The 7295-nt window shown below is 36.9% G+C and overlaps 1 long non-coding RNA gene across 1 annotated transcript; it reads right to left on the bottom strand.

The window, feature by feature from the left end:
* Nucleotides 1-2639, bottom strand: LOC122455096. Its single transcript, XR_006273584.1, has 2 exons — nucleotides 999-2639; nucleotides 1-816 (listed from the first exon to the last, which is right to left on the bottom strand). It is a non-coding gene; the product is annotated as an uncharacterized LOC122455096 (long non-coding RNA).
* Between the last annotated feature and the right edge of the window lie 4656 nt (nucleotides 2640-7295).

Genomic DNA, 7295 nt, shown 5'->3' with positions numbered 1-7295 from the left:
TTATTTTTAAAAAAACTTACTTTATTTGAACAACCTAACTGGAGAGAAAGGGTGAGTGATGTACTATAAACAGAGGGAAAAAAATTTTCATGTCAAATTTAAAACATAATGGCAGAATATGCTAAAAGATGTTTATTTCTAAAGAAGCTGTCCAAAAGGAAAACAGTGTTTACTATGACATGACATAGTAACTTGACTTCTTACAGTAGTAAATCTGTAACCTGAATGTTTTGTCTAATCCAGTCTTTTCAATACTGAGACCAAATTTTTGCTATGTCTGCTTAAAAATACAACAAAATGTCTTCTCAATCTATTTAATAAAAATACTTAAAAGCAATAAATGAAATTTACATAGGTTTCACGGATGTGCCAATCACAAGCTTTAAGAAAAACAATCAGGAGAAAGCTTGTGGTAACAAATGCTAACCTAAAGTTTTCATGAACTCAGTAGCTACAATCTATATTCTATTCTCCCCCATCTCTCTGTTTAACAATAGTAATATTTTCTTAAATGCTTTAAAAAAAAAAGAAAACCTGTATGGAACATGATTTTCTTAAACAGACTAAGATGCTTATGAGAGACATAAAACATGAAACCTTTGAAAAAAGAGTGTGCAGTTTCTATAAAGAAAACATATATATACTTCAGATGAAGACACAAATACACTGTCTGCTTCTTGATAAACATCCTGGACATGTTCTCTTATTTATACTATGCAGAATCAGAATCTGAAAAATAATAATCGTTCTCTTCTTCATCTAAAGACTCCATAGCCTTTGTGAAAAGTTTTCCAATACCAGAGTTTTCTGCTAATTCTGTAATGAGAAGTTTAATAAAGAAGATTAATATATTTCTAAAAGCAATTTCAAGGAAATTGAAAATAACTACAGGAAACAAATTGATAGGTCTACCCACTTGAGAACAATTAATTTTAATACTGTGTTAATAAAGAGACTACCCTGTAGTAGAACAGAGCTACAAAAGAAAAGTACATTACCTTTGTTAAATGGTGTTTTTCTTCTTGATGGTGGAGTTGAAAAATCAGTTTCAAACTACAAGAGAGTTCATATTAGCTAAGTGAAAAGTTTTCCAATACCACAGTTTGCTGCTAATTAACCTCCTGTGAAGACTGCTTCAAACGTAGACAAAATTCAGTATACTTTATCCCAAAGGAAATATTACAAACTAATGCTATAGTGGTTAAAGGATAGCACCTGAAAGTTGCCAAAATCAACGGAATACTTATTCCATTCCATAACACTAGCAAAATTTGAGTTCTCTGTACTTTAAATTCTTGACTAATAGAGTAATTTGACATATATGACAAGTTTCAAGTATATAATGCATGCTTATGTACACCAGTACCTTTTAAACTATTGGCCATGGCTATCTTTAAAAAATGAAAAGGAATAGGATAGAAAAGAAAATATGACAGCACAGGGCAGACAGAAGTGGCAAGATATAATCAAAGCCCTGATAGGAAAATCTGCAAACTAGGATGTTCTACCCAGCAAGGATATAATTCAGAATAGAAGGAGAGATTAAGAATTTCACAGACAAGCAAAAACTGAAAGACTACAGCAATGCTAAACCTATCCTAAAGGAAATACTGAAAGTTCTTCTCCACACAGAAAAGAAGTAAGAATCTACAGGAAAGAAAATCACAACTGGAAAGTAAATAAGCCAGGACACAGATTTTTTTTAAAAAATGAAAAAAATTCATGAAAGCAATGATAACCACAATAAACAGCAAAAGGATGAATATGAAGATTTAAAAGAGGACATCAAAATCATAAAATGTAGGGGAGGAGAGTAAGAAAATGTACATTTTTTCCCCCAGAATATGTTTGAGCCTATATTACTACCAGTCTAAAGCAAGTGGATACAGGAAGGAGTTGATACACTTGAAAGACAAGGTAACCACAAATCAAACATACAACAGATTCATAAAAACCAAAAAGAAAACACAAACACAATATGAAAGAAAATCATCAAACCACAAAAGGGAAAACAAAAATGGACAAATAAGAAAATACAAAATCAACAGGCAAACAAGGTTTAAAAATGGCAATAAATATATCTATCAATAATTACCTTAAATGTGAATGCACTAAACGTTCCAGTTAAAAAACACATGTGCACCTGTGGCTGATTCATGTCGATGTATGGCAGAAACCATCACAATATTGTAAAGTAATTATCCTCCAATTAAAATAATTAATTAAAAATTGGGTGAAAAAAGAAGAACCTACAGCATGCTGCCTACAAGAGGACCCTCTTTAGGGCACATAGGACATTTCATGAAATGGAAATGGGAAGAAAGCTGGGCGGGTGGGGGGAGTGAAGAGGGGGGTGAGGGGAGCAATACTCGTATCAGACAAAGTAGACTTTAAAACAAAAGCTATAAAGAAAGATAAAGAAGGCAAGCTACTAGCACTATTGTAATGATAAAAGGATCATTACAATACAAGAGGATATTACAGTCATCAACACAATGCACCCAATAGAGGAGCATCCCGATACATAAAACAAATACTAATAGGGCAGAGACATCCCTTTGCTGACAAAGATCTGTATAGTCAAGGCTATGGTTTTTCCAATAGTCAGGTATGGATGTGAGAGTTGGACAATAAAGAAGGCTGAGTGCTGAAGAATTGATGCTTTTGAACTGTGGTGCTGGAGAGACTCTTGAGAGTCCTTTGGACTGCAAGATGAAATCAGTCAATCCTAAAGGAAATCAACCCTGAATATTCATTGGAAGGACTGATCCTGAAGCTAAAGCTCCAATACTTTGTCACCTGATGCAAAGAGCTGACTCATTGGAAAAGACCCTGATGCTGGGAAAGATTGAGGACAGGAGCAGAAGAGGGCAACAGAAGAGGAGATGGTTGGATGGCATCACCGGCTCAATGGACAGGCGTTAGAGCAAACTCTGGGAGACAGTAAAGGACAGGGAGGCCTGGTGTGCTGCAGTCCAAGGGGTTGCAAAATCGGACACGACTTAGCAAGTGAACAACAGACATAAAGAGAACTGACGGGAATACAATGATAATAGGAGACTTTAACACCCCACTAAATCAATGAACTAATCTTCAACACAGAAAATCAACAAGGCAGTGGAGATCCTAAATGATATGATATCATCATGATCCCCACTTCACATCATATATTAATGAGACTGGAAAGCTCAAGTAGCTTGCCTTGTCATAAAGCTGGTATGGAGTCAAACTATGAAATCAGAACTTTTAATACCAAACCCTTTGCTCTATCCTGACCCAGTGGCTATAAATGAAGCCAAAATTTCATTCTTGTAAGGAATGTGGAATTGGAAAAAGGGACTCAAACACTGCAAGGGAGTTTGCCCACATTTTCAATTGCAGAGTAGAAGTTTCTTTTGAAGAATTTATAGTCTCCAGGCTGATTTTAAACCAAGGTTCCCAGAGTTATCAACCATTTCCTGTGGACAAATAAAGCCTATAAAGATTAGATCTGGTTAGGTAATCCCAATGTTTAAGTTTAGAGACTCTCTGAGAGGAACTATAGCAGGTGTCCTATATAAATACTTCAACATGGGTGAGGGGAAGAAAAGATGGCCATAACCTGATAAAGACCTTTTAGTCCTACCTGTTGCTTCTAACAACGTGATAGAAGCCCAGTGTCTCTGTGTATCTTATTTTTTCTTTGCCAAGTTGATTCTTTAGTTAACACATGAGTTAATTTGATTTTGTCACTTTCCATTCTTGCATCTCAACAAATACATCATTTACAAATACATTATTTGCAAAGGTTTTTACAGTGGCTAGGATATGGAGTGGAGGAGCGGAACCAGTCTTCTATTCAATCAGAGGGTTCTGTTTTTCTGGAGTCCACTGTCCAGGCTGAGGTTTATTCTGGCTACTTATACTTTTGTTTGCCTTTTTTCTTTGGACTACTTTAAGGCTTGTGGAACTCTCTACCATAGTGGTACAGATTCAGAGAGAAAAATAAAAATCAAATGAGTCATCTGCTTCTAAGTAACTCTGATCAGGGTTCTGGTGAAGGAGGTTCAGTTAAGTACAGTTCAGCTGCTCAGTCGTGTCTGACTCTTTGTGACCCCAGGCCTCCCTGTCCACCACCAACTCCCAGAATTTGGTGAAGGAGGTTAAAACTACCTAAAATAAACATTGCGTATCATCTGTGGATTTCAGTTATATGGGTTCTTTCTCTCATTTCTATGGATCTTTAAGAGGTAGCTGATAGCGTATCTCAGCCATTTTTAGGAGGTTTTCCATCATTGTACTATTGTAATATAGTTTTTTTTTAAGTGATCCATATTTTTAATCTATAAGTAGTAACAATAATGCATCCTGCTTTTCCCCCAGAAATACAAAGTACTTTAATGGTGGATTTCTAGGGATACAGCTATAATAAAAAGTAGCATAGATAAAGCACCAAAACCAAAAGTTACAAAATAAAAGATAGGTACATTAGACATCATTGGGGTTCCCAAGTAGTGCAGTGTTAAATAACCTGCCTGCCAATGCAGGAGACACAAGAGACGTGGGTTCAATTCCTGGGTTGAGAAGATCCCTTGGAGTAGGAAATGGGAACCCACTCTAGTGTTCTTGCCTGGAAAATTCCATGGACAGAGGAGCCTCTAGGGCTGCAGTCCATGAGGTTGCAAAGAGTCAGACACGGCTGAGCATATATGCACTTAGACTTCATTAAAATAAGAAACTTGTGGTATAAATGATAGCATCAAGAAAGTTTTCCAAATAAGATGTACAAATGGCCAATAAGCACATGAAAAAGTGCTAAGTATCATTAGATCTTAGGGAAATTAAAATCAAATCAAAACCAGAATGAGATGCTGTTTCACACTCCCTTGGATGGATATAATAATAAAAAAGAGAGATAATACAAGCCTTGTGAGGGTGTGGAGTAACTGTAACCCTTCCGTATGATTGGTGAGAATAAAAAATGGTACAGCCATTTTGGAAAACAGTCTGGCAGTTCCTCAAAAAGTTAAATATATAGAAAGTTACCATATGATCCAGCAATACAACTCATAGGTACATGCCCAAGTGAAATGAAAGCATATGTCCACACAAAAACTTGTACACAAATGTTCATAGCAACTTTATTCATAATAGCCTAAAAGTGGAAACAACTCAAATGTCTATCAGCTGAGAAATAGTTAAACTGAATGTGGTGTATCCATGTAGTAGAATATTGTTTGTCAATAAAAAGAAAGTACTCATGCATTCTGCAACATAGATGAACCTCAAAAACATAAGTGAAAAGAAGCCAGACACCCCCCCCCCCCAGAGGTCATGTGTTATATGATTCCATTTATATGAAATGTCCAGAATAGGCAAATCCATAGAGATTCAAAGTAGATTAGTGGTTTCCAGGGGCTGGTAGTTATTGGCAGGAATGAGAATTAGCTGTTAATGGATATGGGGTTTCTTTTAGGGGAGATAAAGTGTTCTAAAATTAGATCCTGATGACGGTTGTACAATCTTGTGAATATACTAACTACCATTTAATTATATACTTTATATGGTGAATTAAAGAATCAACCTGCAATGCGGGAGCCCTGGGTTTTATGAGGAGGGCATGGCAACCTGTTCCAGTATTCTTGCCTGGAGAATCCCCATGGACTGAAGAACCTGGGGGGCTGCAGTCCATGGGGTCGCAAAGAGTCAGACATGACTGGGCAATTAAGCACGCACAGAGTATGTGAAGTACGTCTATGTCAATAAAGCTGTTGTCCTCAGCGTAGAGACAGTACTGGCATGCTGGACATGTACAGCTAACTCTAAATAAATGTTTTCTTTAAAATGGTTGCATCCAGTATTGGTATGCAAAAGTTACAGGGAAGTCCTTTCTCAGCCTGCACGGATGCTCTACTTCTCGAATTTTAGAATTAAGGGAAATTGAATTTGGCTAACCTTAATACAGCTTTCAAATGTATTAAATTTATACACTGTGTAGTTTCCAAGAATTAGCAAATTCCAAAAATGTGAAAAGGTTAGGAACTGCTTAGAAACATTGTAGTGACCATTGCTATTCTTAGAAAAGTAATTACACCAACATTGTATTTCAGTTCCAGAGCCAACAGAAACTATGTCAAGTAACCTTGCAAATGCCAGGAAAGCTGCTAGGAAGGAAAATTAGGAAATTAAATTAATATTAGCCTCTTGAGTCAGTACTTTTGTGTGTGGTCCATTGTACTTTTCTATTTGCCTTGAATTGACTTTGGTAACTAGATGTTGAATTAAGGAAACAGGTGGAAATGCATACCATATTGAAAATATCCTTGTAGCAATAAAGCTCTTAATACATTTTCCATCATGTGTCTTGAAACATTATTTATGCTGGATGTATGATTTGTCTACTTCCATTTTTAATATAACGTAATAGTACATTTGTAACTATTTGTTATTTTTTCCTCTCTTCATTTTCTTTGACTTCTCTCCTACTTGGTCTCTATTCAGAGCTAAATTAAACATGCCAAAGCTTTTCCTTTGTAGAACATTGAAGAAGAGAAGAATTAGACACCTCTCTCCCTGCTTCAATGAAAGGAGATCCTCATTCATTCATTCATTCAGGAATTGTTTATTGAGGGTCTGCTCTCTGCAAGGCATTAGGCTCAGTCAGTTCAGTTAGGTCTCTCAGTCGTGTCTGACTCTTTGCAACACCATGGACTGCAGTACGCCAGGCTTCCCTGTCCATCACCAACTCCTAGAGTTTACTCAAACTCATGTCCATTGTGTCGGTGATGCCATCCAACCATCTTGTCCTCTGTCATCCCCTTTTCCTCCCGCCTTCAGTCTTTCCCAGCATCAGGGTCTTTTCAAATGAGTCAGTTCTTCATATCAGGTGGCCAAAGTATTGGAGCTTCAGCATCAGCCCTTTCAATGAATATTCAGGACTTATTTCCTTTAGGATGGACTGGTTGGATCTCCTTACAGTCCAAGGGACTCTCAAGAGTCTTCTCCAACACCGTAATTCAAAAGCATCAATTCCTCGGTGCTCAGCTTTCTTTACAGTCCAACTCTCACATCCACACATGACTACTGGAAAAACCATTGCTTTGACTAGATGGACCTTTGTCGGCAAAGTAATGTCTCTGCTTTTTAATATGCTGTCTAGGTTGGTCATAACTTTTCTTCCAAGGAGCAAGCGTCTTTTAATTTTGTGGCTGCAGTCACCATCTGCAGTGATTTGGGAGCCCCCCAAAATGAAGTCTGTTACTATCCCCATCTATTTGCCATTAAGTGATGGGACCAGATGCCATGATCTTAGTTTT

Source organism: Cervus canadensis, chromosome 17 (assembly GCF_019320065.1).
Source record: "Cervus canadensis isolate Bull #8, Minnesota chromosome 17, ASM1932006v1, whole genome shotgun sequence".
NCBI classification, from domain to species: domain Eukaryota; kingdom Metazoa; phylum Chordata; class Mammalia; order Artiodactyla; family Cervidae; genus Cervus; species Cervus canadensis.
The sequence above is the reverse complement of the archived record's forward strand: the minus strand, read 5'-3'. Positions and strand labels throughout refer to the sequence as shown.